This window comes from Oncorhynchus gorbuscha, linkage group LG22, assembly GCF_021184085.1.
Source record: "Oncorhynchus gorbuscha isolate QuinsamMale2020 ecotype Even-year linkage group LG22, OgorEven_v1.0, whole genome shotgun sequence".
NCBI classification, from domain to species: domain Eukaryota; kingdom Metazoa; phylum Chordata; class Actinopteri; order Salmoniformes; family Salmonidae; genus Oncorhynchus; species Oncorhynchus gorbuscha.
This window is the reverse complement of record NC_060194.1, coordinates 20,652,636-20,677,757: the sequence shown is the minus strand read 5'-3', so window position 1 is coordinate 20,677,757 and position 25,122 is coordinate 20,652,636. Positions and strand designations below refer to the sequence as shown.

At 41.8% G+C, this 25,122-nt stretch overlaps 1 long non-coding RNA gene across 2 annotated transcripts; it reads right to left on the bottom strand.

The window, feature by feature from the left end:
• Nucleotides 1–7,540: 7,540 nt before the first annotated feature.
• On the bottom strand, nt 7,541–24,526 carry LOC124009977. 2 transcript variants are annotated; one of them, XR_006834342.1, is made up of 7 exons: nt 24,436–24,526; nt 10,258–10,567; nt 9,998–10,066; nt 9,663–9,833; nt 9,436–9,523; nt 8,559–8,683; nt 7,541–8,029 (listed from the first exon to the last, which is right to left on the bottom strand). It is a non-coding gene; the product is annotated as an uncharacterized LOC124009977 (long non-coding RNA). The 2 variants fall into 2 exon arrangements; XR_006834343.1 differs by lacking the exon at nt 24,436–24,526 and adding an exon at nt 13,854–13,984.
• Nucleotides 24,527–25,122: the final 596 nt, after the last annotated feature.

Sequence of the window (25,122 nt, the reverse complement as noted above, 5' to 3'; positions counted from 1 at the left end):
TACTTATATAAATGTGATATTTCCGTTTATAATTTTAAAAGATTAGCTCACGTTTCTAAAAACCTGTTTTTGCTTTGTCGATTGATGAGGGAATAAAAAAAAACATTTTAGAATAAGGCAGTAACCTAACAACATGTGGAAAAAGTCAATGGGTGTGAATACTTTCCGAAGGCACTGTATATTATTACAGTAGCAACCTCCAACCTCAACCCAACCCTCAGTTCCAGCCCAACCTCCAGCTCCATGGTCAGCCCAACATCCAGCTCCAGTCACAGCCCAACCTCCAGCTCCATCCATTACCTTAGCTCCTCTCCTAGCCCAACCTCCAGCCCCAACAACAGCTCAATCTCCAGTTAAAGGCCAAGGTGCAGCACAAACTATAGGCCACAATCCAGCTGTAGCAACAGGCCCAGCTCCATCTCCAGCTCTAGGACCAGCATCACCTACAGCTGCAAATATATATTCTAAAATCAAACAATTGCTCCATCTTTTCATAATCTGCAAACACATTTACGTAGAAAAAAAACAACAAGTGATGGACGGCCAAGATATGTATAGCAAATCCCACAATGGGTATCTGTTCAAAGGGAACAAACTGATTGTCTAAAGTAATGGGTCAAGTCACTGTCTGTACTGTACATGTCAATGTTGTTCATCTCAATGACCAAGACATTACAATTCTGCATTGAAACATTGTAGAGAGCATTGCATCTTACTTATTGTGAATTTGATGCCAAGACCTGCCTCCAAAATTAAAATAGTTGGTCTACGCCATATTTGGAGGGCTTATCTATCTCTTACCAACCTGGCATGCCCTCTACTTCAATGACCACTTTCTTGGCAGCCACAGCCGTATATGGAATAACACATATGGAATCATGTAGTAACCAAAAAAGTGTTAAACAAATAAAAATATATATTTGAGATTCTTCAAAGTAGCCGCTCTTGGTGATTGACAATAGTGTGCAAAGCTTTCTCTCAAACAGCTTCATGAGATAATCCCCTGGAACACATTTCAATTAACAGGTGTGCCTTGATAAAAGTTAATTTGTGGAATTTCTGTGTTGTGACAAGGTAGGGTTGGTATAAAGAAGATAGCCCTATTTGGCAATAGACCAAGTCCATATTATGGCAAGAACAGCACAAATAAGCAAAGAGAAACGACAGTCCATTATTACTTTAAGACATGACATGAAGGTCAGTCAATCGGGAACATTTCAAGAACTTTGAAAGTTTCTTCAAGTGCAGTTGCAAAAACCATCCAGCGCTATGACGAAACTGTCTCTCATGAGGACCGCCACAGGAAAGGAAGACCCAGAGTTACCTCTACTGCAGAGGATAAGTTCATTAGTTACCAGTCTCAGAAATTGCAGCCCAGATAAATGCTTCACAGAGTTCAAGTAACAGACATCTCAATCATCTGAATCAGGCCTTCAAGGTCAAATTGTTGTAAAGAAACCCCCACTAAAGGCCACAAATAATAATAAGAGACTTGCTTGGGCCAAGAAACACGATCAATGGACATTGGACTGGTGGAAATCTGTCAAAATATATTTTGTTAACACTTCTTTGGTTACTACATGATTCCATATGTGTTATTTCATAGTGTTAATGTCGTCACTATTAATCTACAATGTAGAAAATTGTAAAAATAAGGAAAAAGCCTTTAATGAGTAGGTGTCCAAACTTTTGACTTGTACTTTATGTTTTTATAAATCTGTCAGCCCTTACATCCAGAACTCTGTCTGAATTTTAGTGGTTCATTTGTTTAAAAGCAGCGCAGGACTGTTGGATTTTTTATCAGATTTTAATAGACATGTCAAGTAAAATTATATATACTCTACCTCTGGTTGAACAAGACTTGTCAAATCCCTTGAACTGTGAAGATACAGTTGGCCTAGATGTCACAATGAATTAGACGCAGTGCTGTATAAGTGTTTAAAGGCGTTATAGATTAGGCTTGGGCAGTATACCATATATACCGTATACTGGGGTATTTGGAAATAGCCAATGGATGGTATTTCTAATACATTTTAATATTTGTATCCACTTTAAATAAACAACTGCAGTCAACTTGTGCAATACGTTACGAGATAAAGCAGATCATTCTTCTTTTTACCTCACATTATTTGACATTATGAAGCTTACTGTAGTTCCCCAGAACAGCTGAGCCAGTCACCTGATTGTTTGTAAATGGCACAACGTGAGAAAGCGGGAGCAGGTGCATCCAGCTGTGTAATTAAAGTCTGTGTTTTTGTTGTTGCTTCAATGTTGATCAGGGACATGCAACTATAGTTTTCCTTAATGAGCTTACAATGAAAAAAACGTTTTTTTTGTTGTTGCAAAGCTAATGTTTATCATAGAGTAACCAGCTACTTTTCCTAATGTTTTGTTTGAAGTTTATATTGCATTTCACCTTAGAAAAGTAGTCTACACAGAGAAAAGTACCTGAGAAAAGTAGCTACGTATCAGTCAGAGTGCTGTCTTTTGATAGAATGCCCTTAATTGAATTCTCATCTGAGAGATGTGCAACTGAGGCATAAAATAAGTTTGATGCTGAGCAGATATTACAATAAGAAGCATTTTAGATCTGCATTTACAAAACGCAGCAAGATATTTCTTATGCTCTTATATATTTTTTTCCTGCGTGAAAAAACGAAGAATTCTGCATTAGGGCAACCTCTAAGTTCAACTTGCTAGTTATCTAAGTTAGTAGATTAGTTAATATTGTGTTTGCTTTTTGCTGTGTTTGAGAAGTCAAAGCCCTTTGGATGAGTTATCTGGACAGATGCCACTGCAGCTTGATTTCCTTCCGTTTTTTCTCCTCTCCATTCTGGTCCGTCTGCTCCTTCCTATCTTCTCTGAGCAGGCAGGCCCAGTTGCCCTAGCAACTCCAGACTCCACGCAGACACGTGTAACAGTTTAGTGTGAATTCCTTTTAACTGCACCCAACAAAGGATTTAATGTTCTCCAGCACACAACCCCAACACAGAAGACCAGGACAGGTAAGTATGCTCAAGGTAAGTTTTAGTTTCAATTCATGGGTTAAAATGGATTGGACCCCGTTTCCCCACAGCAGACTGTACGATTTCCCAGACGGTGTCCACAAAATAGACCCTCCCCTTACTCCCTCAGGTAAATATCAGGCATGCAAAAGTGACACACTGCGAATTACTCTGATATGGCACTGCAAACAATATGGTGAAAGGCACTACAATCACACTCTGGTGCGGCACCCAATATGGGACCCACCCTTGGCCCTGCTCTACTCTGCCAACCCCTCTAAAATTACTTTCTACTGCTATGAGACAAAATAGGGAGGGGAAAAGACATTTACATTTACATTTAAGTCATTTAGCAGACGCTCTTATCCAGAGCGACTTACAAATTGGTGCATTCACCTTATGACATCCAGTGGAACAGCCACTTTACAATAGTGCATCTAAATATTTTAAGGGGGGGGGGGGGTGAGAAGGATTACTTTATCCTATCCTAGGTATTCCTTAAAGAGGTGGGGTTTCAGGTGTCTCCGGAAGGTGGTGATTGACTCCGCTGTCCTGGCGTCGTGAGGGAGTTTGTTCCACCATTGGGGAGCCAGAGCAGCGAACAGTTTTGACTGGGCTGAGCGGGAACTGTACTTCCTCAGTGGTAGTGAGGCGAGCAGGCCAGAGGTGGATGAACGCAGTGCCCTTATTTGGGTGTAGGGCCTGATCAGAGCCTGGAGGTACTGAGTGCCGTTCCCCTCACAGCTCCGTAGGCAAGCACCATGGTCTTGTAGCGGATGCGAGCTTCAACTGGAAGCCAGTGGAGAGAGCGGAGGAGCGGGGTGACGTGAGAGAACTTGGGAAGGTTGAACACTAGACGGGCTGCGGCGTTCTGGATGAGTTGTAGGGGTTTAATGGCACAGGCAGGGAGCCCAGCCAACAGCGAGTTGCAGTAATCCAGACGGGAGATGACAAGTGCCTGGATTAGGACCTGCGCCGCTTCCTGTGTGAGGCAGGGTCGTACTCTGCGGATGTTGTAGAGCATGAACCTACAGGAACGGGCCACCGCCTTGATGTTAGTTGAGAACGACAGGGTGGCAGAATCAGATCCCCACAACAATGGAAATATTAACATCTGTCTGGTGATACCCAGATCCGCACAACTCCCTGTCCTGGAGTGCACATGGTCTGAGTCTCTGGCTTGCCTATATCACCGATGGCCCCATCTCTGATGCTGAATGAGATGGAGACAGACGGCAGGGAAACCTGCCGACAATAGTGGCTTCCAGTAGTGTGGCAAAATGGCCCAGAGAGAAAGAGTAGTGTAAGGTGAACACAGGAAGAGGCTAAAGCTCCTAGATGTGCGCTGTACCAATGCCTCTCTCGGTCCTCTGCTCCCCACAGCCCAGTTCCGTCATCAGGGCAGCCGCCCACTTCCTCACTTGAATTCACCACTAAGACTTTGTCCTGCCGACACTGGTCCAGTGTGATCACAGCAAACACCTAAGACATGGACACTTGCATAAGGGCCCGATCCCACCTCAGAGACATTCTCCACTCAACTCCAAGCATCAAACACCACAAAACACAGGGCTTTAAAGGAAATGACAGCCAATCCCCAGCTACCTGTCTGATTAGATAACTCCCTGCAGGTGCGTCTGATCACACCAGCCCCTAACCCCCCCACCCCAACACACACACTTTCTCTGTAGTCGTCCCGACTATACTGAACTAACCAACGGAGCCCAGTACCTAAGTAGGGGCCTTCGGTTCTCTCTGTTGGACCTGTAACCTTGGGGATGCAGCGGGCTCTTCTCTGGCCTGGGGAATGGCAGGGAGTCTGACTGGGTACCATGTGTAGTTCTGCCCGTCTGGCTTAGGTGCCTGGCTCAGCTGAACTTTGAAGTAACTCCCCAGCCAACCAATCACTTTTTACATCAGCCGATGTCACAAAGTGCTATACATCTGGGCGAAGTTTGAAGGATGGTTCGGGGCAAGCCGCACATGGATCCAATGAATTGTCTGTATTGTTCCCCCTCCCTCTGGTCAGACACGAAGGACTGGCAGTCCAGGCCGAAGATGTCCTAGAATGACAAACGGCCGCGGTTGCCATCGGGGGATTAATTTATCCTGATCACATCATCGTAAGTTTTGCAGGAGCACCCGTTCATCAACCATCAATGGAAGGTCCTTTGCCTGCTTGTCGTACCGCTGTTTCTCTTGCCCCTGCTGATATCGGGTCCTTGTTTCAACCGGACTGTAGGCCCATCGTAGCTGGTCATGATGGTGCCTCACCCATCCATCTAGGTCCATCCGCAGCATCAGGGGCTCTACACCTAAAACCTCAAAAGGAAGACAGTCATGCCTGCCACACATTACAAAGAATGGGGTAAGCCCGGTGATGCCATGTTCAGTGTTATGTATGCCTGGAGAAGCATGGGTAACTACTGTCGTAGAAAATACCACTAAGGACTCCAAGTTAAATGAACATATCTTTATCATCACGGCCGGAGAGGTTACAACAAACTTAACAGTCTGTCGGAAGCTCTGAAGGGATGTTTTCCCTTCAGCACTCTTTATACTCATGCACAAACTAGGCGTTGCTGCTCTCAGTGTGCATTAAGCTGATTGTGACCTTGCACACATCGTTACTTTGGCCCAACGCCTAGAAACTGTGTTCCCTTCTTTCTGTTCTACTATCAGTCCTCCCTGAGAGCAGTCACAGAACCTCCTAACCCAACAAGAAACACGTTACATGTAGTCACAGATTTGCAGAGACAGAACACATTAAACATTTCTATTACACTCCCGCCTTGTACCACCATATGGGATAATAAAAATACATTTTACTTAACATAGTCAGTCTATCATCAGGAGTGCATTTAGTAAATACTGATTCTTAGATACAATAGGCATTACAATAGACAAATCCATCTTCATATCTGATCCTTTTTCCATTACATTCTACGGTTGCTGTCATTTAACAACATAACTAAAAACCTTCAGGTACTTAATCAAACATGGATACCAATTCATTCTTGCATATCATCATCCATTATGGGGACAAAGGGGAGTTCCTGGAGAGACAGCAAGTTATCAGTATCACCTTCTTTAGAGGCAATTAACATTCTCAGACTTGAGTTGCCAGGGAAGAACAAAATGGCTTACAACAAGGAAGAAAAATTATCAAACACATTCAGAGGGTGAAGACAAAATATTTAAGTGCCTTTGAATAGAGTATCGTAGTAGGTGTCAGGCACACCGGTTTGTGTCAAGAACTGCAATGCTGTTTGGTTTTTCACGCTCAACAGTTTCCTGTGTGTATCAAGAATGGTACACCAACCAAATTACATCCAGCAACTCAATATTAGGAAGGTATTCTTAATGTTTTGAATACTCAGTGTATAGTTTGCCCCTATATAACATACACACACCTCAACCACTTTCATCTTCTGAATCACTGTCCTCCTATACATATGTGCTGACCGAGCCTACATTGTGTAGGTCTGCCTGTATAGGGTGCCTGTCCTTAGCTGCCCTAAGGCACATTTTTTTTTTTTTTCACCGTTATTTAACCAGATAGGCCAGTTGAGAACAAGTTCTCATTTACATCTGTGACCTGGCCAAGATAAAGCAAAGTAGAAATACTCGTGTGCAAAAGAGCATAAAAATAAAAACAAATATTGGGATGAGGTAGGTAGTTGGATGAGCTATTTATAGATGAGCTGTGTAGATATAAGATATAAGCCTCCAACTTCAGTGATTTTTGCAATTCCTTCCAGTCATTGGCAGCAGAGAACTGGAAGGAGGTGTTGACTTTGGGGATGACCAGTGAAATATACGTATTAGAGCGCGTGCTACAGGTGGGTGTTGCTGTGGTGACCAGTGAGCTGAGATAAGGCGGAGCTTTACCTAGCAAAGACATATAGATGACCTGGAGCCAGTGGGTTTGGCAACGAAAATGTAGCAAGGACTAGCCAATGAGAGCATACAGGTTGCAGTGGTGGGTAGTATATGGGGCTTGTGTGACAAAACGGATGGTACTGTGATAGATTACATCCAATTTGCTGAGTGTTGGAGGCTATTTTGTAAATGACATCACCGAAGTGAAGGATCGGTAGGATAGTCAGTTTTACAAGGGTATGTTTGGCAGCATGAATGAAGGAGGCTTAGTTGCAAAATAAGAAGCCGGTTCTAGATCTAATTTTGGATTGGAGATGCATAATAGGAGTCTGGAAGTAGAGTTCACAGTCTAGCCAGACACTCTGAATATGTGGACAACTATAAATACCTAAGTCAGAACCGTCCAGAGTAGTGATGCTAGTAGGGCGGGTGGGTGTGGGCAGTGATCGGTTGAAGAGCAGGCATTTCGTTTTACTAGCATTTAAGAGCAGTTGGAGGCCATGGAAGGAGTGGTGTATGGCATTGAAGATTGTCTGGAGGTTTGTTAACAGCGTCCAAAGAAGGGCCAGATGTATACAGAATGGTGTCGTCTGCGTAGAGGTGGATCAAAGAATCAACCGCAGAAAGAGTGACATCGTTGATATATACAGAGAAGAGTGTCGGCCCGAGAATTTAACCCTGTGGCACCCCCATAGACTGCCAGAGGTCCGGACAACAGGCCCTCCGATTTGACACACTGAACTCCATCTGAGAAGTAGTTAGTGAACCAGGCGAGGAGGTCATTAGTGAAACAAAGGCTGTGGAGTCTGCCGATAAAAATACGGTGATTGACAGAGTCAAAAGCCTTGGCCAGGTCGATGAAGTTGGCTGCAGAGTACAGTCTTTTATCGATGGCGGTTATGATATCGTTTAGGACCTTGTGCAGCATCACTGCATGCTGCTTGGCCCGGAGCAGACTATCCCCAAAGGTTTGGACACCTGGGACTAGACTGGATGGTCTTGCTGGAGAACATCCATGTACTCCAGTCTTAGGGGGAATTGAGGTGACTTGTTCCCTCCATTGTAGGAGATGATCTGCTTTTTTATTCTCTCCGATGTCCACCTGGATTTTCTGGAGAGCTGCACAGCAATAGTCTGTGCATCTGAAAAACAATTGAAAGAAATGGTCATGAAAATCTTGAAGTTTGATAGAAATCTTTCATATAGTTCAAAACACCAGTGGGAATGACAATTAGATATCAACAGCAGTGATAAGCCAGGGAGTGATGCCGTGTTCAACAACACCTGCATACTTTCAGACTAGGCCACAATAGAAAGAGCACTTCAGGACCAGCCTATGGATTGTTGTCAGCAGACAGTGAGTCATCTTAGTCTGCAGACTTTCCAAAATTGCTGCAGTGTAGAGACCAGCATTCAATCCGGTCAGAAGACTTCATGTTGAATGGATTAAGCAGGACAGGGGGGGCATTCAGTCTTTGGGATATGCAGGGGAAAGGGGCAGGTGGCGGTGATGAGAGTATAAAGTAACAGGGAGATCTAGTAGATTGTGGGACCAGGATAAATAGTAGGGTATACGAACGTGTCAGTCATGACTGGTAGGGCTAAACCAGACAGAAAGGGCTATTTAGAGACGGGATAAAACCTTAGGTCAGAGATGTAGCAACTACTTACGCGACTCGATGTTGCTCTGCAAGAGTTTCCACATCTCTCTCCTGCCAGGTAAGGAACAACGTCCTCTTGTCTGAGGTTTTCCTTTATCTTACAGGTCCAAACTTCCACGTCCGACCGTGTGCTGCCTACGACATAATCACAGGCCTAATTAAATCTATTGCCGAACAAAATAAAACCACCTGGCCAGTTTTGTGCTGACTTCTACATGTGCAATGCCCACAAAGTAGACAAACATGTCTTATGGAAAATGTTGGGAGTTTGACTAAATTATTGAATTGTCAATGAAACCACAGAAAGGATTTCATCACCAAATTAATCAAATGTATTTTAAAGCCCTTTTTACATCAGCAGTTGTGAAACAGCATCAAAGTGCTTTACAGAAACCCAGCCTAAAACCCCAAAGGGCAAGCAATGCAGAGGTAGAAGCACAATACAAGCGGTTCATGGTGTGCATGCTTGTCAGACTGATGAATAATCAGAACAGGAAACATTCAAAGATGACCAGCAGGGCCAGGTAAAGACCATAATGGCTATAAACACTTCAAGACTCTAGGATCAGATGGCTTTCATGTTTTAGGAAGTGAAGGTTTATGGGTGGGTTGTGAGGGCTAGTAACTTGCTGTTCACCTTCCCACAAATGGGCCAGACTACACTCAACCTTAGGACTGACAGAAGAGAAGTCTTCAGTTTATATTTGAAGGTTGAGACAGTCTGATTCTCTCACGTCACGTCGGCAAACCATTCAATAAAGAGGAGCTCTGTAGGAGAAAGCCTTGTCTCCAGCTACTGAAGCCCTGCTTCCAATTCATCTGATTAAATTAGCAAAAAAGGATCATTACATATAAACAAAAATTATGAGCAAAACACAGAATCTAACCTGGAATGCTGTCGAGCACACAACAACTCCTCCTTTGCCTCAGTTTCCTCCTTTAGGACCTTCTGCTGACAGAGTTGTATTGCCGTTGCTATAACACATGAAGGTGAAAATACATTTCATAGATTTTTTTCAAATAGATCAGTATGTTCTTCGCAAAATTATATTAAAAGAATCCTGAACAATGTGTCATCGCAATACTTAAGAGATTTCCTGTTACACATTGATACCTTGCTTCTCCCGGACCACGTAATAGAGGGCATCGGTGAGGGTGTCAACACGATGAGATGGTGTCATCTCTTTTGTGATCTTTCATATTTTCCAAACTAGTACAACCTCTCCTCCATCTGTTCTCTGTCAGCAAGCCCACTACCAGTCACATACCTGGTACAATCAGTGACCTGAAATTTAAAGTCAAATCAGAAGCCATAATTACAATGGGAGAAGATGATTAATTAAGGGACTGGGACAAATTACAACTAGCTGTTTCTTAACCCTGTTTGGGCAACTATAAAGAAGTGTTGTTTAACAGAATAAATGATAAAGAAAATGTTTTCTTCATTACCTGACAGTCAGCATTACGAGCATAGGCATGAAAGGCTGTGGGGTCCACCATCAGATCGGGACTGTTTTTCTAAATAGAAAAATAATTTAGTGTAGGAGCAGGTCTTTTGTGAATTTTTGTGTAAAACATTACTTATGATTACAAAGCAGGTATGAAGCAATCAGTTTCAAGCCATTCATAAAACCGTATCATGCAATTCATGAATCTCTTACTACAGGCTGGTGGTTAAATATTAAATACAATCTAATGTATTGTTATACCTGACATAGCAATGTCATAGTGAAGAAACGTTGAGATGTTTGGTTCCTGCATTGCTTTCAGGTCCCCAGTAAGAACACAGTATTTGCAAGCCTTGAAATGACAGTTCAACATCAGTCATCATAGCCAATGTCATACATAAATAAAATACGTAAACTATACATCTGAAGCATCCATTCCATCCACAAACTTCTCTCCTGTCTTCAGGTTCAGCGGATGCTTGTGCCTGCACGCCATTCCAAACACACCAGCTATGTCCAGTTTCTGGATTTTGGATCGCAGCACATCCCCGGCTAGAAATCCTGGGCACCCCTGTAAAATGAAGTAAACAAGTATGAGTGAACAACATCCTCCATATTCATTAAGCAGTTCATTTGTATTTATTAGGGATCCCCATTAGCTGCTGCTGAGGCAGCAGCTACTCCTCCTGGGGTCCAGCAAAATTAAGGTGTTCATACAATTTTAAAAACATGACAATACATTCACAGATTTGACAACACATTGCGTGCCCTCAGGCCCCTACTCCACCACATATCTACAGTAGAACATCTGTGTGTACGTTATCGTGTATGCCTATGTGTTGCTTCACAGCCCCCGCTGTTCCATAGTGTATTTGTATGTGTTTTTTAAAATCAAATTTTACTGTTTGCATCAGTAACTTGATGTGGAATAGAGTTCCATGTAGTCATGGCTCTATGTAGTACTGCGTGTTGCCTGTTCTGGACTTGGGGACTATGAATAGACTTCTTGTGGCATGTCTTGTGGGGTATGCATGTGTGTCCGTGCTGTGAGGCAGTAGTTCAAAAACAGACAGCTCGGTGCATTCAACATGTCAATACCTCTCATAAATACTAGTGATGATGTCACTCTCCTCCACCTTGAGCAAGGAGAGATTGACATGCATATGATTAATATTAGCTTTCTGTGTACATCCAAGGGCAAGCCGTGTAGCCCTGATCTGAGCCAATTGCAATTTCTTAAACCCATTTTTGTGGCACTTGAACACTCAACCAGGTGGAACAAAACTAGGGCCTGTAGGATCTGCTTGGTTGATAAGTGCAGCCCTACCTTAACAACACTTTATTATAGACAGACTTCTCCCCATTTTAGCTACTGTTGTATCAATATGTTTTGACCATGACAATTTACAAGAGGTTTAGTCACATCAACTTTCTCAATTTCTACATTATTACAAGATGTAGTTGGGGTTTAGAGTTTAGTGAATGATTTGTCCAAAATGCAATGCTTTTAGTTTTAGAAATATTTAGAACTAACTTATTCCTTGCAACCCACTCCGAAACTAACGGAAGCTCTTTGTTAAGTGTTGCAGTCATACTCAAAGCCAGTGGCATGTCATTAGTAAAGGTTGAAAAAGTAATGGGCCTAGACAGCTGCCCTGGGGAATTCCTAATTCTACCTGGATTATGTTGAGGCTTCCATTAAAGAACACCCTCTGTAGCCATGATATAGCAAGGGGGTGTAAAGCCATAACATACGTTTTGTTCAGCAGCAGACTATGATGGATAATGTCAAAAGCCGCACTGAAGTCTAACAGCCCCCACAACATTTGATCAATTTCTCTTAGCCAGTCATTAGTCATTTCTGTAAGTGCTGTGCTTGTTGAATGTACTTCCCTATAATCATGTTGAAAGTTTGTTTACTGTAAAATAGCATTGTATTTGGTCAAATATTTTAGCCAAAAGTTTACTAAGGGTTGGTAACAGGCTGGTTGGCTATTTGAGCCAGTAAAAGGGGGATTTACTATTTTTTGATAGCGGCATGACTTGCTTCCCTCCAAGCCTGGGGGCACACAATTTCTAGTAGGTTTAAATTGAAAATATGTCAAATAGGAGTGGCAATATCGTCCTCGATTATCCATAGTCATTTTCCATCCATGTTGTCAGACCCCGGTGGCTCGTCATTGTTAACAGAATGTTTTCACCTCTTCCAGACTTTACGGAATTCAAAAGTACAATGGTTGTCTTTCATAATTTGGTCGGATGTGTAGTGTCAGCGTTTGTTGCTGCCATGACATTCCTAAGTTTACTAAATTTGCAACACTTGCCCAATCGGTTGTGCAGCCAGACTTATTCCCAATTCCTTTTGCCTCATCCCTCATCCATAACATTTTTCAATTCGTCATCAATCCATGTGGATTTAATAGTTTGTACAGTTATTATCTTAAATGGGTACATGCTTATTAGTAACTGGAATAAGCAATTTCATAAATGTGTCACGTGCAGTGTGTGGCAACAGGTTCAGGAAGGCCCTTTCCTGTTTCAGCATGACAATGCCCCCGTGCACAAAGAGAGTTCCATACAGAAATGGTTTGTCGAGATAGGTGTGGAAGAACTTGATTGGCCTGAACTACATATTAATGCCAATGATTTTGGAATAGGATGTTCATACTTTTGGTCATGTAGTGTGTATATAGTGCCTTTGGAAAGTGTTCAGACCTCTTGACTTTACACATTATGTTACAGCCCCATTCTAAAATTAATTAAATAGTCCCCCCCCTCAAAACAATACCCCATAATGACAATGAAAAAACTTTTAATATATATATTTTTTAAATGATAGTATTCAGGCCCTTTACTCAGTACTTTGTTGAAGCACCTTTGGATGTTGATTTTTGCTTCGGTCTGGACCAAATCTGAACCAATCATAGACATCTATATTTGGTTCAGATTTGGTCCGGTCTTAATTTGAAATTCCACAAACGTCCGGCCTATATTTGGGCCAAACATAGAAGTTCAGATTTGGTCTGGACCGGCCCAGATTTAGCCCAAACATAGAAATCTATCATAGACATTCATGTTTCACAAGTCTGGCCAGCACAGTAGAGCACAGTAGGATTGGGCGGTAACCAGATATCCACCTTCATACCGTGCCTGTGCCATCCGGGGATATATTATTTCCGTGCTCACAAGGGGTGCCATTTTTTGCCCAAATGTAAATATTGCCCCATAAATGTAAATGACCAGAATGATGACAAAATGCTAACAAGTTCTAAGGAAGTTATAGTGGATGCTAGGTAAATGCTAACGAGCGCATGCAAACATTTACTACTAGGACACAACCCAGCTCATAAGGTTACGCAACTATGTCAAAATGCAGTTTGCAGTACACACAAAACAAATAACAGGCAGCCGGGATCTAAATTGAGAGGATTATCTTGGCTGCTGTTACCAAGAAGCTTGATCTTGCAAGATAACATTAAACACTATGCTGACATTAGAAAGTTAGCAAAACCCAGCTGGAAATAATTTATTTGGTTAGTTAACTTAACAGTTATAGGATTTATAGCTAGCAAACAGTGAATTTCATACAAGTGTAACTTCACCTCACTTAAGTTGTGCTGCAGGAGCGACTCCCCTCACATTTTCTTGTTGTGCTTCTTTGTAAACAAACACAAGTGACTGGCTCAAACCTCTGTTTTGGGCTAACTAGTACCGGTAAGCTTCATAAAGAAAAATTATTTAAACAGGCGAAATGATGAATGCGATCTGCTTTATTACCCAGTGCACAAGTTGACTGCAGGTATTTATTTCAAAAGTACTAATATTCAAACTAAGCCCCCCCAAAAAAATGCACTTACCAGAATGCTATCAAAAAGTACTAAGGAAGCCTTATAGACAACGCTAACTAAATACTAACGAGTACATTGCGAACTTTTGGAAGTTTCTGACCTAAAATCTATAAGTATCTCAAATCGCTACTGACAGTTTGTTGCATGCACAAAACAAATATTAGCCAGCAAGGCTCTTGACCCAGGAGGGGATTCTGTGGAGTCACACTTCAAATGCTAGAACAGTCCCCATTTAATTTCTCTGCAAACAAAACTTGTCATGAATAGAAGCATTTGCTAAAAGGTCTACAAACATGTTTTTCACTTTGTCGTTATGGGGTATTGCGTGATTTTTAGTTTTAATACATTTTGAATTCCAGCTGTAATACAAATGGGGAATTAGTCAAGTGGTATGAATACTTTTTGAAGGCTCTGTTTATGCATGTTGTTAGGGACAAAATTCTTCAAATCATGTTTTACTTGTCACATGCGCCAAATACATAAGGTGTAGACTTTACAGTGAAATGCTTACTTAAAAGCCCTTAACCAACAATGCAGTTATGAAAAATACCAAAATAAAATAAATAATTAAAATCAGTAACATAACAATAGCGAAGCTATATACAGGGGTACCTGTACAGCGTCAATGTGCAGGGGCACCGGTGTCGAGGTAATATGTACATGTAGGTAGAGTTATTAAAGTGACTATGCATAGATAATAGAGAGTAGCAGCAGCGTAAAAGAGGGGTGGGGCAATGCAAATAGTCTGGGTAGGTATTTGATTAGTTGTTAAGGAGTCTTATGGCTTAGGGGAAGAAGCTGTTTAGACGCCTCTTGGACCTAGACTTGGTGCTCCGGTACCATTTACAGAGATTACAGTCTATGACTAGTGTGGCTGTAGTCTGACAATTTTTAGGGCCTTCCTCTGACACCGCCTGGTATAGAGGTCCTGGAAAGCAGGAAGTTTGGCCCCAGTGATGTACTGGGCCTTACGCACTACCCTCTGTAGTGCCTTGCGGTCAGAGGCCAAGCAGTTGCCATACCAGGCAGTGATGCAACCATTGCTTTCGATGGATGGTGCAGCTGTGGAAGCTTTTGAGGATCTGAGGACCCATGCCATATCTTTTCAGTCTCCTGAGGGGGAATAGGTTTTGTTGTGCCCTCTTCACGACTGTCTTGGTGTGCTTGGGCCATGATAGTTTGTTGGTGATGACGCCAAGGAACTTGAAGCTCTTAACATGCTCCACTACAGCCCCGTCGAAGAGAATGGGGGCGTGCTCGGTCCTCCTTTTCCTGTAGTCCACAATCATCTCCTTTGTCTTGATCACATTGAGAGAGGTTGTTGTCCTGGCACCAAATGGCCAGGTTGTCGGTGATCCGGCCTACCATTGTTGTGTTGTCTGCAAACTTAATGGTGTTGGAGTCATGCCTGGCCGTGCAGTCATGAGTGAACAGGGAGTACAGGAGGGGACTGAGCACTCACTCCCAAGGGGGACCTGTATTGAGGAACAGCATGGAGGATGTGTTGTTACCGACCCTTACCACCTGGGGGGCACCCGTCAGGAAGTTCAGGATCCAGTTGCAGAGGGAAGTGTTTAGTTCCAGTGTCCTTAGTTTAGCGATGAGCTTTGAGGGCAATATGGTGTTGAACGCGGAGCTGTAGTCAATGAATAGCATTCACACATCGGTGTTCCTTTTGTCTTGGTGTGAAAGGGCAGTGTGGAGTGCAATAGAGATGGCTACAGACGTGAGTGCTATGAGTCGGTAGTCATTTAGACAGGTAACCTTAGTGTTCTTGGGCACAGGGACTATAGTGGTCTGCTTAAAATATGTTGGTATTACAGACTCGGACAGGGAGAGGTTGAAAATGTCAGTGAAGACACTTGCCAGTTGGTCAGCCCTGCGGCCTTGTGGATGTTATGTTTAAAAAGGTCTTACATCGGCTGCAGAGAGGATGATCACACAGTCATCCAGAACTGCTGGGGTTCTCATGCACGTTTCAGTGTTACTTGCCTCAAAGCGAGCATAGAAATTATTTAGCTCGTCTGGTAGGCTCGTGTCAATGGGCAGCTCTCGGCTGTGCTTCCCTTTGTAGTCTAATAGTTTTCAAGCTCTGCCACATCCGACGAGCATCAGAGCCGGCGTAGTACAATTCGATCTTAGTCCTGTATTGACGCTTTGCTTGTTTGATGGTTCGTCGGAGGGCATACTGGAATTTCTTATAAGCTCCCGGGTTAGAGTCCCGCTCCTTGAAAGCGGCAGCTCTACCCTTTTAGCATAGTGCGAATGCTGCCTGTAATACATGGCTTCTGGTTGGAGTATGAACGTACAGTCACTGTGGGGATGACGTCAGTGACTGTACGTACAGTAGATGCTAACTAGATAAAAAATATTTGCCTACATTTGGGATCTAGCTAATGATTAACCCAATAGGGTAAATGCAGATTGGCAACCCCATTATTCAGCCTATTTATTTATAGCCACTATGTTGCATCAGTTTGGCTACAGGTGATAATGCTTATTGCTAATAATATACCTGATAATATGGACCATGCATAGACTATTTGCATGGTCCAACATGTAACTGAAATAACTTAAATAATTTTACCAATATGTTATCAAGCGCATCTCTGGAGGAAATTATATTTAACATAATTTTTCATACATTTTGAGTAGACGGTCCTTTTCAAGTCACTAGAACTGAGTTTCTCAGTGATTATAGATTAAGAAAATATCTAGGGGGGGGACATCACAGGCCCCCAAAACAAGGTGGGCAACCTCTCCCCACCGCTACAAATTCTTCCAGAGGGAACACCGGTATAGTATACTGTATTGTACCCTACTTTACTCTAACGTACTCTACTGAACTAAACTGTACTCTACTGAATTTAACTTCATTATGCTCTAATAAAACTACCGTACAATATACTGTAATTTATTCTGTCCTGTACCACACCGTACTGCATTGAGTTGGGAGTTTATTCTTGCTCACAGATAAAACTGAAGAAATTTAGAATTTACATTACTACTAATTGCTAAACATACATAAATACATAACGTGATATAAATAGAATAATGAAGAATTGAAAACGTTATAGGACATTTATGATGGAAATGTAAATATTAAAAGGTGATTAAAAAATATATAATTTTTAGGGCCTCCGGGTGGCGCAGTGGTTAAGGGTGCTGTACTGCAGTGCCACCAGAGACTCTGGTGGCCGCGACCGGGAGGTCCGTGGGGCGACGCACAATTGGCCTAGCGTCGTCCGGGTTTGGGAGGGTTTGGCCGGTAGGGAAATCCTTGTCTCATTGCGCACCAGCGACTCCTGTGGCGGGCCGGGCGCAGTGCACGCTAACCAAGGTTGCCAGGTGCACAGTGTTTCCTCCGACACATTGGTGCGGCTGGCTTCCGGGTCAGATGACGCTGTGTTAAGAAGCAGCGCAGCTTGCTTGGGTTGTGTATCGGAGGACGCATGACTTTCAACCTTCGTCTCTCCCGAGCCCATTCGGGAGTTGTAGCGATGAGACAAGATAGTAGCTACGAAAACAATTGGATAATATGAAATTGGGAAGAAAAAGGGGTAAAAAAATATATATAATTTTTGGGAGAACCATTTAAGAGCTAGAGTTATTATACTGTCTGATAGCAATGTGGCGTTTCGCAGGCGGTTCGTACGGGCAGTTATACAGGACAGTTCGTGGCTGTTTCTCAGGAGCCTGGTGGTGCAGTTACCTCCTTTTGGAGGGAGCAAGTTATTCAGTGGATGGTCAAGAGTGTGCATGTCCTTCACCAGATACACTGCAGCCTGCTCTCGCCTACTCTGCAGTGAGGGGAGCTGTGGTTGGACTGCCCAACCTCTGGAGATGATATTCAAGACCCTCAACTGCACCCTGTCTAGTTGGGCCTGCTGCCTTTTAGTGCATCCAACTAACAGCACTCCACCGTATTTCAGACAAGGCCTCACCAATGTAGTATAGACCAGATCTTCAGTGGTTAGGCCATTTCTGGCAAGAACAGTCAAAAAGTGCAGTTTTCTTTAGGCCTTCCTCACTGACTACTCCCCATATGTGTCACAACTGAGGTTAGAGGCTAGATGAAAACCAAGATACTTAGCGGTTACCACTGGTACTTCCTGTCCTCCTATGATCAGTGGTGCAGGTTGTGGATGGGCTCTAGAAAAACATCTGAATTTCCATAGACCTTTTCTCATTCAGGAGCATGTTGTTGGATGTGGTCCACTCTTCCAGCTGTTTTGCCTCCAAGCCCATGGAAATATCCTCTTTGATGCTGGTTAATGGTATGGCTCGGAACAGCCCTACATCGTCTGAATATCCCGTGTCCAGAGTAGAGGTCGGCCGATTAAATAGGGCCGGTTTAAAGTTTCCATAACAATCAGTATTTTTGGACAGGGAGACTGAACATCTGACTCCCAGCATAACATATTTTAAAATGTATTTAACCAGGAAGGGCTCACTGAGATTAAAATATATTTTTCAAAAGTGCCCTGGCCAAGATAGGCAGCACCAAGTCATTACAAAAAAATTAGACAGACAGACAACTTGGAAAAACTACAAGTAATCTAGTAAAAACCATTGAATTCACAAGAGTATAAAACAGCAAATTAAAAACATTGACAGGTCAGGGAATCAGCCTCAAAATCCTTCATCAGTGATTTAAAAACACCAATCGGGACAAGTTCTTCAAGTTTAAAAGTATTTTGTAAGGTGTTCCAAGACGATAGGGCAGAGTTCATAAAAGCCCTTTTACCAAATTCAGTTCGGACATTTGTAACAGTTAGCAGGATATAGTCCAGCGAACGAAAGAGTACCCACCACATTTCTGAACAATAAAAATGCACAAATAACAAGGTAGTAAACCCAAAATGGCTTTGTAAATAAAAGTATACCAGTGACTGAGCCTACGAGTGACCAGAGAAGGCCAGCCAACCCTGGTATACAAAGTGCTGTAGTGTGTAAGGGTTTTGCAGTTTAAAATAAATCTCAAAGTGCCATGGTAAAGAGTGTCAATTGATCTCAAACACTGAGCGGAAGCATTCATATATAAAATATCCCCATAGTCTAGTAAAGACATAAATGTAGCTGATATCAGCATCCTTCTGGCTTCAAAAGAAAAACAGGCCTTATTCCTAAAATACAATTTCAATTTCAATTTGTAAATGGTTGAATATGCAATTTAAAAGAGAGACCGTCATCAATTAAAATTCCAAGATATTTATGAGGTTACAACCTCAATCTCCTTGTCCTGACAGGTAGTAATAGGTGAAAGTTTCAGAGGTCTATTTCTTGCATTTGAAAACACCATTAGTTTAGTTCTCTCAGCATTGAGGATAAACTTCAATTGACACAGGGTATGTTGAACAGTATAAAAAGCAGTTTGAAAGTTCTGGAAAGCTTTTGTGAGAGACGAGGCACAACAGTAAATAACAGTACCATCAGCATAAAAATGAAGTTGTGCATTTTGGACATTTTTGTTTAAATCATTTATATAGATAAGAGAGGACCAAGTACAGAGCCTTGGGGCACACCATTCAAGACAGACAATTTGACATAAGCCCGTCAAATTGAGTGCACTGAGTTCTATCAGATAGATAGTTAGCAAACCATGCAACTGCATGCTCCGAAAGACCTACACTCAACAATCTCTGCCTTAGTATAGCATGGTCAACTGTATCAAAAGCCTTATAAAGATCAATAAAAAGTGAGACACAGTGCTGTTTTTTGTCAATGGCTTCAGTGATATCATTTAAAACCTTAATGGCTGCTGTAATTGTGCTATGCTTCTTCCTGAAGCCCGATTGACACATTGATAAAATAGAGTTAGTAAATAAAAACTCTTTTAGCTGTTCACTTACAAGAATTTCAAGTATTTTCACCAGGGGTGACAGCTTTGAGATTGGAGAGTTGGAACTCCCACTTTTAAAAGTGGTAGGACAAATGCTGATTTCCAGATCTTTGGAATTTCATTACATTCCAGGGTTAGATTGAACAGAAATGTAAGTGGTTAAGCTTTGAAATCAGATGCCAGATTTAAAAAGCAGGGATCCAAAAGATCAGGACCTGCAGGCTTTCTCTGATCTAAGGATTCCAGGGCTTTATGTACCACCTGCACTGAGAATGGAAAAAAGCTCAAAGTTTGACCAACTCTCACTGATTCATCCACACAGGGTTGTACAGAGACAGAGGACACTGAATCAAACAGCCTACCAGATGATGCAAAGTGCTCATTGAAACAATTCAGCATTTCAGTTGTCATATATAGCAACAGAGTCCTTCAAAACACATGACGGTAATTAATTAACATTACTGTTACCAGACATAGACTTAATAGCCTTCCAAACATTTCTAGGGTCATTCAGGTTATCAGTGGTAACAGACATAAAATATTCAGACTTTGCCTTCCTGAGAAGAAAAGAACACTTGTTTCGTAACTGCCTAAAAATAAGCCAATCAGCATCAGAACATGATTTCCTTGCTTTAGCCCAGGCTAGATTACGGTCGTGAATAATACAAGACAGCTCAGAAGAAAACCATGGATTATCCCACCCTTTAACCCCGAACCTGCCGAAATGGGGCATGTTTGTTTACTATTTGGGAAAAACCATCATGAAAGAATTTCCAGGCAGTTTCCACATCAGGGACATCAGGGATAAGCTCAATTTAAGATTTGGGCAAGTGGGTGAATTAATCAACTGGGTAAGATTCATAGAATTACAAAATATTTTTAAATCATCAGACACCGGCTTTAACCAACACCATCTTGATTTGTCCTCTCTGAATAAACACATTTTTCTCCCCCTGATTTGCTTTAGCAATTTATGTTATTCTTCAATAACAAACGCTAACGAATGTATGTGATGACAGAGGCTAGATCAGAGCTTGCTTTATCTGGCCAATGCTGCACAGCTCAACCTGCCTGGTAGGCATCGGCAGGGGGGAGATGGCAAGAGATGCTTGTCCATGCCTCAGCAAAGAAGACATTAAAAACAACCTGTATTCTCCCTACTGATGTTCTCTTTCGTCCCAGTCCTTTGTTAATGTAGTCCCACCATTCCTTAGGGCTTTTCTTATTTAGGTCCTTTTCTTTTTGAGGCAATTTTCTTCTTTAGGCAGGAGTTGAACATCTCCACCTTTAAATCAATGTTCTCCACCTCATACATGGCAGACCAGTCAGTACTTTCTGTTCTGGGTTACCAGACATTTTCCAGTGCACCTCGCTTCTCCCTCCTGATGTTGTGTTTGGGGACAACAGCAAACATTTGTGATCACGGAATCTGAGAGGAGTAAGTACAGTGGGGGTGTTATAGAGATTCTTCATATTTGTAATGATCAGATCTAGGATGGAGTCCCCTATGGTCTTGTCTTTGATCACTTGTTTCATGTCTGGATGGGAGTTCGTCAGTATCTTTCTACTGTACTAAATTGTGCCGGACCGTAATGTTCAAACCTGTGAAACAGCCTAGACGTCTATGAATCATTCAGATTTGGATCTGGTCCACACCGAACAAATGTGTTTGGGGGCAGAGCCAAACATGTTGGTCTTTCAGCAGACGCTCTTATCCAGAGTGATTTACAGTCAGTGCATTCAACTAAGTTAGATAAACAACAACATATCACAGTCATAGCAAGAAAAACTCATCTGTAACCGTTTCTGATTTGTAAGAAGTAAAACAACCTAAATATTTTTTTTAATCAACAGTTACATATCGGGATATTATTTGACGATATATACTGTTTTGACAATATCGTTATATTATTTTTGTGCTAGTTGACTGTACCTGCACCAAAACTTCAGTATTTCTCCTTCACAGCTTGTTCTCAATCTTCTTTTTAAACATGGAGCCAATGTTCTTAGCACTTTTATTTCCATTACTGATAAAAACGTGTTTTCTTCATGGCTCTCCCTCACTTACGGTGAGCAATATATTTGAAACATCGAATCGCAATACCCCTAAATATAGAATCACATTACATATCGTGTCGGCACTTACGTATCGTGATAATATAGTATTGTAAGGTCCCTGGCAATTCCCAGCCTTATTACTCAGAATGCTATTGTAGTTGAAGTTGATTCTGTATATTGAACATAATCGCTGCCAGTTTTAAAGCGTTTGAAAAATGTAACTTAAGTGCATGTGATAAGATGGGCGCAATAAATATTTTGTTGCAATCTTCAGCTTGCTCATTCCTATTAAGAGGAATGAACAATTATGATTGTGATATATACTACCTTTCAAAAGTTTGGGGTCACTTAGAAATCCCTGTCCTTGTTTTTGAAAGAAAAGCACATTTTGTCCATTAAAATAAAATCAGATTGATCAGAAATAGTGTAGACGTTCATTTCGTAAATGACTATTGCAGATAGATTTTTAAATGGAATATCTACATAGGCATAGAGGCCCATTATCAGCAACAATCACTCCTGTGTTCCAATGGCACATTGTGTTAGCTGATCCAAGTTTATAATTTTAAAAAGGTTTGCATCCCAGAGTCGCCTCTTCACTGTTGACGTTGAGACTGGTGTTTTGGGGGTACTATTTAATGAAGCTGCTAGTTGTGGACTTGTGAGGCGTCTGTTTCTAAAACTAGACACTAATGTACTTGTCCTCTTGCTCAGTTGTGCATCAGGGCCTCCCACTCCTCTTTCTATTCTGGTTAGAGCCAGTTTACGCTGTTCTGTGAAGGGAGAAGTATACAGCGTTGAATGAGATCTTCAGTTTCTTAGCAATTTCTCGTGTGGAATAGCCTTAATTTCTCAGAATAAACTGACGAGTTTCAGAAGTTTTTGTTTCTGGCAATTTTGAGCCTGTAATCGAACCCACAAATGCTGATTCCCAGATACTCATCTAGTCTAAAGAAGGCCAGTTTTCAATTGATCAATTAGCTTTTTAAAATGATACTTGGATTAGCTAACACAATGTGCCATTGGAACACAGGAGTGATGGTTGCTGACAATGGGTCTCTGTACGCCTATGTAGATATTCCATTTTAAAAAATCTTCCATTTACAACATTAATGTCTACACTGTATTTCTGACCAATTTTATGTTATTTTAAAAACAAGGACAGTTCTAAGTGAACCCAACTTTTGAACAGTAGTGTAATTGAGAATGTACACTGAACACCTTCCTAATATTGAGTTGCACCCTTTGGCCAACAGAATAGCCTCAATTTGTAGGGGCATAAAAGCATTCCACAAGGATGCTGGCCCATATTTACTCCATTGCTTCCCACAGTTGTGTGGTGGACCATTGTTGATACACATGGGAAACTGTTGAGCGTGTAAAACCCAGAAGAGTTGCAGTTCTTGACAAACAAACCGGTGCACCTGACACCTACCATACCCTGTTCTGCATGCGGCTATGGAACCCAGACCTGTTCACCGGACCTGCTACCCTGTCCCGGACCTGCTGTTTTCGACTTTCTACCGCACCTGCTGTCTCTGAATGATTGTCTATGAAAAGCCAACTGACATTTACTCCCGAGGTGCTGACCTGTTGCACCCTCTACAACCACTGTGATTATTATTATTTTACCCTGCTGGTCATCTATGAACATTTGACATCTTGGCTATGTACGGTTATCTCCACCCGGCACAGCCAGAACAGGACTGGCCACCTCTCAGAGCCTGGTTCCTCTCTAGGTTTCTTCCAAGTGCCTTTCTAGGGAGTTTTTCCAAGCCCCCGTGCTTCTATTGATCAATACATATGCATTGCTTGCTGTTTGGGGATTTAGGCTGGGTTTCTGTATAGTACTTTGTGACATCGGCTGATGTAAAAAAGGCTTTATAAATACATGATTGATTGATACCCCATTAAAAAGCACTTAAATATTTTGTTTTTCCCATGGCGCACACACACAAGCCATGTATATTTTCTCAGGGCCTAAAAATCCCACTTTAACCTGTTTCCTTCCCTTCCTCTACTCTGATTGAAGTGGATTTAACAAGTGACATTAAGTGATCATAGCTTTCACCTGGGTTCGTCTGGTTAGTATGTCATGGAAAGAGCAGGTGTTCCTAATGTTTAGTACATTCAGTGTATAGTAGTTTACATTTGGCCATAGAATCATGACCGAAAAATACATTTTCAATGTCTGTAAATTAGGTAGTTACATATTTTAAATATATAGAAGAGACATTTTTACCTTACATTCGTTCATTAAAGTAAACTGATTTAAACTTCTGGAAAATACGCATGACATCTGTATAAGACGCATTTTCGACAATACATCTTCTAACCTTTCATTCAGCACCTGAAATGTACGGGATGTCAACGTCTAGAAAATAAGTATTTTCATTTAGCTTACTTGGATCTTTATTTGGGGAGTTACTAAAGTAGATTGGAGCCAGTCAGTCACTTAACACATTTGGGGGAACAAACACATTTTCTAGGAAAGGATAAATCGAAAGGCAACTCAAAGGCAACTCGTCTAATGTTAGTTGTTGTCGTGCGATGGCAGAGAGCTAGCCTTTCGTTAACATGCTAGCAACCGTCTTTGCTTCTCTTTCAGGCTATAAAGTCCATAATTGAAAGTCACAATAACACAGACATCTCACCATGGACGAAAACATTAGAAATAATTCAACGACATACCTGTTTAGGTGCACAAAACGAGGCGTGAAAAACATTTACCCCCACAAATGCAGTCCTACAGGCCGTCGCCATCTTGAAAATTACGTCTTCTTCTTTAGTGCTCGAAATTTCGATTTGCACAATTACTACCACCTTGCGGCTAGGCGGGAGTTGGCTTGACAGTAATTTTCACTTGCCTGAACTTGATCAGGTCAGGTTCAATGCAAATGCAATAAATTACACATATCTTTAATAATAATACATTAAAATGAGACTTTCATGACTCAAATATGTTTACAAGTATCTCAGTGTCTAGAGAGTGCGAGAGAGAGACTATGCAGAACCCCATTTTCACCTAAGGATGGCAGTATTTGTTCACGTGATGAAGTAATTTTGATGTCTCAGTCTGATAATGTTAGGATGTAATCAGAAAGCATATTCAATGTATTTGAGCGGTTGAGAAAACACACACTCAAAGACTAGTCAAATCACTAAAGCTGAAAAACAAAACTGAAAAACAGCTGCTTCTACACACACAAACACACACACACACACATCCATCCTCTGAATACAGGGGATGATTTTGCCCCATCTTGTTAAATGAAATGTTTACAGAGCATCACAAGCCAAATTATTGTTTGTAAAAAACCCAGGAAACATCTCCCTCGACCACAACCCTATGAAAACCTTTCAGGCTAATTCTTAGGA